Below are 10,535 nucleotides of genomic sequence, written 5' to 3'. Positions count from 1 at the left end.
CGGTCTTCATAACCTGAAGGTTTGCATTTTTCCCACTACTTCAGCGTCGTACTGGTACTTTTACTTCTGATAGCTTAGACATGAAATCGTCTAAACTTCTCAATTCAGGACACAAATCAGGCTCTTTCCAGGGATTGCTCTGCTGAGACGTGCCTTCATCATCGCAGCGATCGTAATTTATACAATTTTCCTTCTTCAATAATTTTTCTTTAAGTTTCTGCAATTTTAAAGCTTTAGATGATTGCTTGATGCGTAATTCATTTTCAGCTTTGAAGAGAGCACACGTCAGCATTGCTTCAATCCGTAAATCGCGTCTGCGTTTTCGGCAATACCTTGATTTTTTACTGCGGATTCTTCTGATCCAAGATGCTAATCGTTTAGTACTACTTGGCTTGGCGTCAATATCACAAACTCTCTTCTTAGACTTTGCCATGACGACGGCTTCGTAATTTTCTTAATTTGCAGGAATGCAAATGTCCTCTTTTTCGAGGTTAACACAGTGTCGATGTTACGATATTCACGTTTTCTTATTGTTTCCTAAACTATTTCACCTAATTAATGAATAAATTATAATAATAAGTACACTAACCTGTATATGGCTCGTGATTGTTGTAGAACAAGATAGAACAGGTTCACACAACACACAAAATGTTTGAAACTGTCGAGCAAAATAAGATCCTCTCCGCTTGCAGACGACTCGACAAATGCCTACGTTGCGCGTCTGATGGTGGCTTTATATACCCTCAAGCTTGTCGTTACGTACTGGTCTTATGCGCGAACGATAGAAAGTAATTCCATATAGAATCTTACATTATTATGATTTTTGAAAAATACTACAATCCAATTAATTTTTAAAAATATTTGCGACAATTTTAATGCAAAATCTTATATACTTTGTACATTATATTAAAATTCCTCATTTACAGGAAATAATCAATATCGTATGAAGATGTTCTGCGGTTAATTTCTAACCAATCACGTGCGCCATTTTGCAGGCGTCATTTCCGGTGTAGATATCTTCCAACCTAACCTCAAATTTCTTCACATATTATTTAGAACGTATATTAATGTTGATGTACTAGAAATATTATTGTTAAATATTATAGCCAATATTACAGTTAAATGATTAACGGTAATAAAGTACCATTTTTTCACAATAAAAAAAGCATTTTTTTTAATGATTCCAAGATATTTGGATCGATATTTTACTACACGATCAATTCAGTTAACCCGATCCTGACATTTTTATTAATGTAATAACTTTACAAGCAAAAAAAAGGTAAAAAAAAACTATTTTAAACGTAAGATCTAAAATTCTGATATGCGATAAAATATAATATTTTTAATGCGAATAAACTTTTTTATAAAATTTTTAATTTCTTGTTTTTTTTATAAAATCAAATCTATAAGTAGTAACTGGAATTTTTTGTTTGAAACCTATTCATCTTGAATTAATAACAAATCTTTGCTGCAACCACTATTAATGGCTTTAACTTTATCAGTGTTTAACAAATTTCTTATCTGTAACGATAATAGAAAACTGTATCTACATTCTATTAAATTTTTACACTTTACGTCATGAGAAGTTCACGCAACTTTCTTTCAAATGAAGTATATGGTAAAATTAATCCCCTTTCTTCTGTGTATATAGTCTGCATAATTTTATCCTCAAATTTGGAATAATTTAAAGTAAATAAAAGTTGTATGTAAAAATACGCATAAAAACGATTTTGTACGTATATTCGAATAGTTCCTTATAATATATTAATGATACATATATTGTGGGATAACCATAGTTCGGTGAAACGAAAATTGTTTTTTTCACGTTTATAAACATAAAATGCACTATCTATCGATAATTAAGTATCATTTTAAAATTAATTAGTGTTGAAGTGATCGTCACTTCTGAGAAAACTCTACATCTGGTCTTCGGTTTCTCAACCGCCTAAGGTCTTCGAAAGCGCATATACAAAGGAATGCGTCGAGGAAAGACCATAAGCGGTACACGTCCGACGTTGGTTTAGGCAGTTGTTTCAGTCTCAGGGTAACGTTGCTAGTGTCACGTAAAATTATGCAAAAGAACAACAAAAAAGAATAAAAAAAAGAAACTTTATTTTTCTTCTAACACTTGGTTTTACAATCTACTTCCGAGCTCTAAGCGTGACCTTTTAAGACTGAAGCTCTTATGATTTTTTACTTTCGATCGGATCCGATCGCTTTCTTTTGTTATCCCTCAACATCCCCACCGTCCACGCATTTGCCAGGCGTCCGCGGCCGTTGCCACGCGCTCTTTCTTCTAGAGCCTTCGGTGGAAGGACCGTTGGGATGTTGATGGTTCATTAGGCACTTCAGCGATATACATTGTCGCCGAGTGCCGCCACATCTTTATCTCCGATTTTAAAGTGAGCCGGTCGTGACATACCCCCCTGGTTAGATTGATCTTGGTCCTCTAAGATCTTAGTAGAATGGAATTATTTAAATGTAGATCGAAGGATATGTTTACCCCCCCCTTTTTTTTAGGGATCATTATGAATTGGTTTTCTGCATGTAATGGTACAAAAGTTATTTCGTTAATCTTAAATATAGCAATTTTACAATATTTGTTAGTGTTCGGGAAGCTAACAATTTCAGAGGCGTAATCATGTTGTAGTTTTCGATCGTGAATTGGTTGGGTTTGTTTACAAAGCGTAATTCCTATCCCGTGAATTCAAGGCATCTAATTAAGGGTATTATTACTAGTGCTAGGGTCAGCATTATCCTGAAAAAAGTACGCTTTCGGTCGGTTACCATGTATCTTTTTCTTAGCATTGTCGATAGAAATAATGTAATAAGGAGTTTTCACATCGTTAATCCTGTAAGGTCCTAACCATTCAATGTGCAACTTATCTCTTTTATGGTCGTTGTGAATTAAAACAAAGTCTCCTTTTCTAAACACGGTCTGAGTTTTAACAATCTTTCTTTCTTGGTCTCGCTTGTATCGTTGCTTATTCTGAATAAGCGTTTTGTGAGCTGTTTCCCAATATTTATTCAGTTGTTTTTGCCAAAGTGAGTACATATCATCATAGGTAAGTGTGGGGAATTTGGATATTGCGGAAGGTAAGTTAGCTTTTCGCCCAAAGGTCAATTCAAAGGGAGAGAATCCTGTTCCTTCATGTTTCGCGGTGTTGTACCCTAAACAAATGAAATTAAGTACTTCGTCCCATTCTTTGTCATTGTCGTGTAATGCAGTACGAATTAAATCTTTAACTGAGGCATGCGTTCTTTCGAGAGATCCGTTACTCTGTGGGTGAAATGAAGTTGTTTTGATGTGTTTGATTTTAAAAGCTTCTTCAAATTTCGTCATTAAATCGCTAACAAAATTTTGTCCCTGGTCTGTTAGGATCGTTTTTGGTGCCGAAAATATGTAAATATAGTGTTCAATGAGCGCATTAATTATGGATTCAGTTCGTTGCGTTTTAAGGGGAACTAGTATCAGATATTTCGATCGACGGAGCACGTCGATACAGATGTGACTCGAGTCGGGCAGCCACAATCCTCTCCAACAGCTTGCCAGCCTGATCCAGCAGGCACACAGGCCAGAATGCGGAAGGCGAGTATGTATTTAATTGCAAAATAAACGGGAAGATGTTCGACCTTCATAGTCCATGTTCAGCAGAAGCAAGTTTCATTGCATCTTTTAAAAGTCGCCTTATTTTTCTTTGGCCTAATGATCCCTCACTTACTATAAACAGATTTGCAAAATTTATTGAAGACAATTGTCCTGTGCACAATGCACGCTTAAAATATTAAAACTACAGAATAATGTACATATATTGATACGTGACTTGAGCCGCATAGAAGTCAAACAGATTAATTCCGTTCGGTTTACTGTTGTTTCAAATATGAAATACTTATGATATATTTTAGTATTTAGTATTATATTTCTATATAAGTACAGGTAATATCGGAAGATGGAATTAATAAGTTTGTCTTCCGAGTGTATAAACTACTTGGTATAAAATATACATTTGCAAATGATATGCGGTATTGTATGAATATAGAAATTAATGATGACATTAAACTATACTATATGATTGTATAATTTATATTATAATTACATACTAAATATTTCGTCGATAGAATTTGTCTTTAGTTAGAATGATTAGATTCCTATTTGTGGCAGTTGCTCCCATTATAGAATAAGTTTCAGTACTTAAGGCTACAAACCATTACCTCTTAAATTCAATACTTGATTCAGGGCTTCTATAATGAAATATATATCTCGCGCATACGTACTTGTGAACTATCCAAGATATAGAATGAGTCGAAGTTCTGTGGGAAAGTAATTTATAGTTATAGTGGGTTTGGTAACGTTATTACATATTTGAATAACGTTCACGCCATCACAAAATCGAGTATGACGCTCCGTCAGTCTATAAACATGCGGGGAGATGCAGGACGACGAGGATAGCCTCCCGTGACGTAGCGCCTGGTACGGACGGTATCTCCGGACGGGTATGAGCGGAGAGGACGCGGATAATTGCCCCCAAGCTACGACACTTATTTCACGGTGTCAGTGGGAGGGAGCCTCTCGTCGGATAAAGCGCATGGTGAGGCTGGTACAGCTTCTGAAGGGCGGCACGACCGACGTTCTCGTCGTCCTCGTATCGCCCGATGCTCTTATGTAATGAAGTGGGCAAGCTCTTCGAAGGAAACTTCGCCGCCCGTCCTGAAACCCACTTGTCAGAGCGAGTGCACCGTTAACACGAAAGACGGTACGGCTTTCTCACGAAGGCGGCCAAGACCCTTTCTAGTCCACAGATAGAGTGTAACGCGGTACACGACTGAGCGTCAATGTGAGTTACATTGTCGATATTTCTGTAGAAAACTGCCGCGGCTGAAACAAATTGCCGTCTCAATGGCACCATTTTATTTCAAGCTTTGCGCTACAGTTCTGAATCATTTTCGTAGGACAAGGCAGTTTCGTGTTCTCGCAAAATCAAACTGTCGAATTAAGGTACATACTATCAATTACAGTCTAATACATTTTAGCGGTTCAACATCGATAGGACGATTTCGCATCGAAATTTTCGGAGGACCACGTAACCTTCCAATGATGACCGTCGTACGAGCAGTGGATAAGCCTACTTCGTGTCGTAGGTTCCTCGCACCTCGTACTCTACTCCTTGATTGTTGTTCGGCAGCTTTAGCGGCTGTGGTTCCGAGGAACCCCATCCTGAACCCCTTTCTCGTACGCCGAATGTGATTTCTTGCTGTCCGCCGAAGACACTTGTCGGATCTGCATATGTTCAACCATTTGCGCGAGACAAGCGCGGCGCTCTGCAGGGAGGAGGGATCCAATTTTCGAAGTAACAAGTGCGAAACCTCCAGTGGTAGTTCGGAAATGATATCTACCTTGCTTGGCATCAGTAAACCACCTCTAAATCATTCTAATCAACGTACCACGTAAACACGAATCCAACGCGTTCCAGGAATAGAATCAACTGCCTGTAGTTGTTTAACTGTACACGACGAGTAAAATTATTTCGGGTACTCCTGTAGTACAGAACAGACACCGAAACGACAATATTTCAACACAAAAATATTTAAAACAATAGTTATGAAAGCATGATACTTAATACCGCACTTGACATCACGTATAAGTAAAAGTAAATTTCTTCGAACAAATTTCAAGTTAAATCTTTAGGTTGTGTAATTATATCAAACTTGTTCAATTAACAATGAGCTATTTCCATCATGTTTTGACAACCGACTCATCGATGATGCAATTCCTTGGAATTGAAAAAGGAATGTGCATAATTTTGTCCTCCATCAACACTCAAAATATTATCTACATGCTATACTTAGGGATTCAATTTTAAAATACGTTGCTTCATTTTCCATCTCTGCTTTCCTACAATCAGTATGTGAAAGATTTTTCACAGTATCCATCCATCCGCAATTTGTATAAATAGTATTTCAGTCTCTCGCGTCACTTGAACTGTAATATACACCTGTCTTTTATTTTCATTACTCCTCTGCATACCATTTGTGAGGAACAATACATTTTATTTGTTAATCCAATAACATGTAAAGTTCTTCATTTGTTCTAAGATCAATCTATGAATTAGTGAAGAGAATATTGCAATCTGTAAAAATAAGTATCTAGTAATATTACTTCCGAACCAACATATTTATTGCAATGCTTGTCAAATTTCAAAGTAATTTCCTATCCATATGAAACATATTTCATATATGTGTATGTCTATTACTTTGATTAGTTGTTCTACTTGTAACAATTCGCCATTCTGGATCATCTAGATTCAACAAAGACGCATTCAATTTACTCCATACCTCATAAAGCTCCTATTATCATAATTACATGGGAAGATAGAGAGCTGTGACAGTATCCAGCTCTCAACTTTGAACAAGGCATATTGACAAGCCAGAGTAACTCACATACAACTTGGTGGTACAAGCGTTGAAAAAACTTTTCTGGACCTGAGAAAACACATGTGCACAGGTAACGAACAAAAGAGATTAGAGCTCACCAAATAAAACTTGCTATAATTTGCTGTAGCTTGTCACAATAAGCCTATGTGTATCGCGCGTCAGACGATTTTGGAATTAGTTGATGCTTGGATGTTCAAGATACGGAAACACGGAGTGATGAGACGTTTATGTACAAAGTGATTATGGTGCGACTCATCGTCAGTCAGAAAACTTCATGCACGATTTGCTAAAAACAAACAATTTTCCCCTTTGTTTATCCCCTACCAATCGTCTGTCGTCACTCCTTATCTCATACACAGACAGGCGAAATAATGTCGCCGATGACGGCCAACAGCCTGGACACATGTGCGGATCTCTTGCCTGCGACAGAATTTTGTTATGTGTAGTATGCTGGACTGAAAAGGACTAATATGGCGAATTAGAAGATCGCAGGAAAATTGTAGACATTTTCCAAATTTTATCAATTCCTTTTTATTTATTCAAAAGTCTACAAAACTGTTAATTAACATTAAGGAAATATATACAAAATCTCGACGTTCAGAATAATGGAGAGAATATTCGAAACGGTACTATTAAATCTATAAGTTACCATGCAATACAAATTTTCTTTAAACGCTAAGACATACAAAATACGTAATGTTTTGTGTAAATTGCCATACTTTTGAAAATAAAAAATATCGAATCAAACATTCTTCAAATATATTTCGAACGCTCATTAATACTACAAAATTATATTACTACAAAATTATATTACTACAAAATTATATTACTACAAAATTATATTACTACAAAATTATATTACTACAAAATTATATTACTACAAAATTATATTACTACAAAATTATACTTCTACAAAATTATATTACTACAAAATTATATTACTACAAAATTATATTACTACAAAATTGTATTACCACAAAAAATTGTAAAGGTCCCGAATGCATCGGTCACGATACAGTTACAAACCAAACCAATGAAAGGTGCAGAGACTAGAGAACATGGGGTCCCCAATCGTGTAGTACGCTTCAGCATCGTTGACAACACCAACTCCCTCCCTCCGTCTGTCCAAATGTCATCTCAAACGGTGAAGCTGTAAATTAAAAAAATCCTTATATACATCAGAATAGTAATGCGATTTCTATTCCTGCAGCACCGACGTGATACACGGTGCTCCATAATCGCTCCAGATTGCATATAGTTGTTGTTGAAATCTCTATGCATTTGGTGGATAAAACGTTGCGAGAAATTATCCTCTTGTAAAAGTAGTCACATAAGCTTCCAGGTCTTCATAACCTTTTTTTTTTTTGCATGAGGAGGGGAAAATGCTGTTACGCATGCCCAGTGACCCGAATCACTGGGTTATGTGGGACTCGCGCGGATGTTGTTGCCATACCCACTAAAAAAACCACTCCTCCTTCTTCCTCTGCTTTGAGGGCAGACAACCCCGGTAATACCAGGCGGCAGTCATCAGGGTTGTTCCTTTCATGCCCCGCTGTATCTTCCTCTTCGGGCAGTTACTGCTCGCGTCATCTTCTTAGACAGTTCAAATACTGGGCTGATCTCCTTCTGAAAAAAACCAACACCACGCGGAGTTCCCAAGCGGTCACCGATCTTAGTACTATCCGTGCCCGGCGTTGCTTAACTTTCGTGATCGGACGGGAACGAGTGCACTCAACGCGTCTTGGGCGTCGGCCGGTCTTCATAACCTGAAGGTTTGCATTTTTCCCACTACTTCAGCGTCGTACTGGTACTTTTACTTCTGATAGCTTAGACATGAAATCGTCTAAACTTCTCAATTCAGGACACAAATCAGGCTCTTTCCAGGGATTGCTCTGCTGAGACGTGCCTTCATCATCGCAGCGTTCGTAATTTATACAATTTTCCTTCTTCAATAATTTTTCTTTAAGTTTCTGCAATTTTAAAGCTTTAGATGATTGCTTGATGCGTAATTCATTTTCAGCTTTGAAGAGAGCACACGTCAGCATTGCTTCAATCCGTAAATCGCGTCTGCGATTTCGGCAATACCTTGATTTTTTACTGCGGATTCTTCTGATCCAAGATGCTAATCGTTTAGTACTACTTGGCTTGGCGTCAATATCACAAACTCTCTTCTTAGACTTTGCCATGACGACGGCTTCGTAATTTTCTTAATTTGCAGGAATGCAAATGTCCTCTTTTTCGAGGTTAACACAGTGTCGATGTTACGATATTCACGTTTTCTTATTGTTTCCTAAACTATTTCACCTAATTAATGAATAAATTATAATAATAAGTACACTAACCTGTATATGGCTCGTGATTGTTGTAGAACAAGATAGAACAGGTTCACACAACACACAAAATGTTTGAAACTGTCGAGCAAAATAAGATCCTCTCCGCTTGCAGACGACTCGACAAATGCCTACGTTGCGCGTCTGATGGTGGCTTTATATACCCTCAAGCTTGTCGTTACGTACTGGTCTTATGCGCGAACGATAGAAAGTAATTCCATATAGAATCTTACATTATTATGATTTTTGAAAAATACTACAATCCAATTAATTTTTAAAAATATTTGCGACAATTTTAATGCAAAATCTTATATACTTTGTACATTATATTAAAATTCCTCATTTACAGGAAATAATCAATATCGTATGAAGATGTTCTGCGGTTAATTTCTAACCAATCACGTGCGCCATTTTGCAGGCGTCATTTCCGGTGTAGATATCTTCCAACCTAACCTCAAATTTCTTCACATATTATTTAGAACGTATATTAATGTTGATGTACTAGAAATATTATTGTTAAATATTATAGCCAATATTACAGTTAAATGATTAACGGTAATAAAGTACCATTTTTTCACAATAAAAAAAGCATTTTTTTTAATGATTCCAAGATATTTGGATCGATATTTTACTACACGATCAATTCAGTTAACCCGATCCTGACATTTTTATTAATGTAATAACTTTACAAGCAAAAAAAAGGTAAAAAAAAACTATTTTAAACGTAAGATCTAAAATTCTGATATGCGATAAAATATAATATTTTTAATGCGAATAAACTTTTTTATAAAATTTTTAATTTCTTGTTTTTTTTATAAAATCAAATCTATAAGTAGTAACTGGAATTTTTTGTTTGAAACCTATTCATCTTGAATTAATAACAAATCTTTGCTGCAACCACTATTAATGGCTTTAACTTTATCAGTGTTTAACAAATTTCTTATCTGTAACTATAATAGAAAACTGTATCTACATTCTATTAAATTTTTACACTTTACGTCATGAGAAGTTCACGCAACTTTCTTTCAAATGAAGTATATGGTAAAATTAATCCCCTTTCTTCTGTGTATATAGTCTGCATAATTTTATCCTCAAATTTGGAATAATTTAAAGTAAATAAAAGTTGTATGTAAAAATACGCATAAAAACGATTTTGTACGTATATTCGAATAGTTCCTTATAATATATTAATGATACATATATTGTGGGATAACCATAGTTCGGTGAAACGAAAATTGTTTTTTTCACGTTTATAAACATAAAATGCACTATCTAGCGATAATTAAGTATCATTTTAAAATTAATTAGTGTTGAAGTGATCGTCACTTCTGAGAAAACTCTACATCTGGTCTTCGGTTTCTCAACCGCCTAAGGTCTTCGAAAGCGCATATACAAAGGAATGCGTCGAGGAAAGACCATAAGCGGTACACGTCCGACGTTGGTTTAGGCAGTTGTTTCAGTCTCAGGGTAACGTTGCTAGTGTCACGTAAAATTATGCAAAAGAACAACAAAAAAGAATAAAAAAAAGAAACTTTATTTTTCTTCTAACACTTGGTTTTACAATCTACTTCCGAGCTCTAAGCGTGACCTTTTAAGACTGAAGCTCTTATGATTTTTTACTTTCGATCGGATCCGATCGCTTTCTTTTGTTATCCCTCAACATCCCCACCGTCCACGCATTTGCCAGGCGTCCGCGGCCGTTGCCACGCGCTCTTTCTTCTAGAGCCTTCGGTGGAAGGACCGTTGTGATGTTGATGGTTCATTAGGCACTTC

At 36.2% G+C, this 10,535-nt stretch overlaps 1 pseudogene; it reads right to left on the bottom strand.

Annotated features, from left to right (window-relative positions):
- Positions 1-8,066: 8,066 nt before the first annotated feature.
- On the bottom strand, positions 8,067-8,185 carry LOC132916004 (5S ribosomal RNA; annotated as a pseudogene).
- Positions 8,186-10,535: the final 2,350 nt, after the last annotated feature.

This window comes from Bombus pascuorum, unplaced genomic scaffold, assembly GCF_905332965.1.
Source record: "Bombus pascuorum unplaced genomic scaffold, iyBomPasc1.1, whole genome shotgun sequence".
NCBI classification, from domain to species: Eukaryota; Metazoa; Arthropoda; class Insecta; order Hymenoptera; family Apidae; genus Bombus; species Bombus pascuorum.
This window is presented reverse-complemented; position numbering and strand designations above follow the sequence as displayed.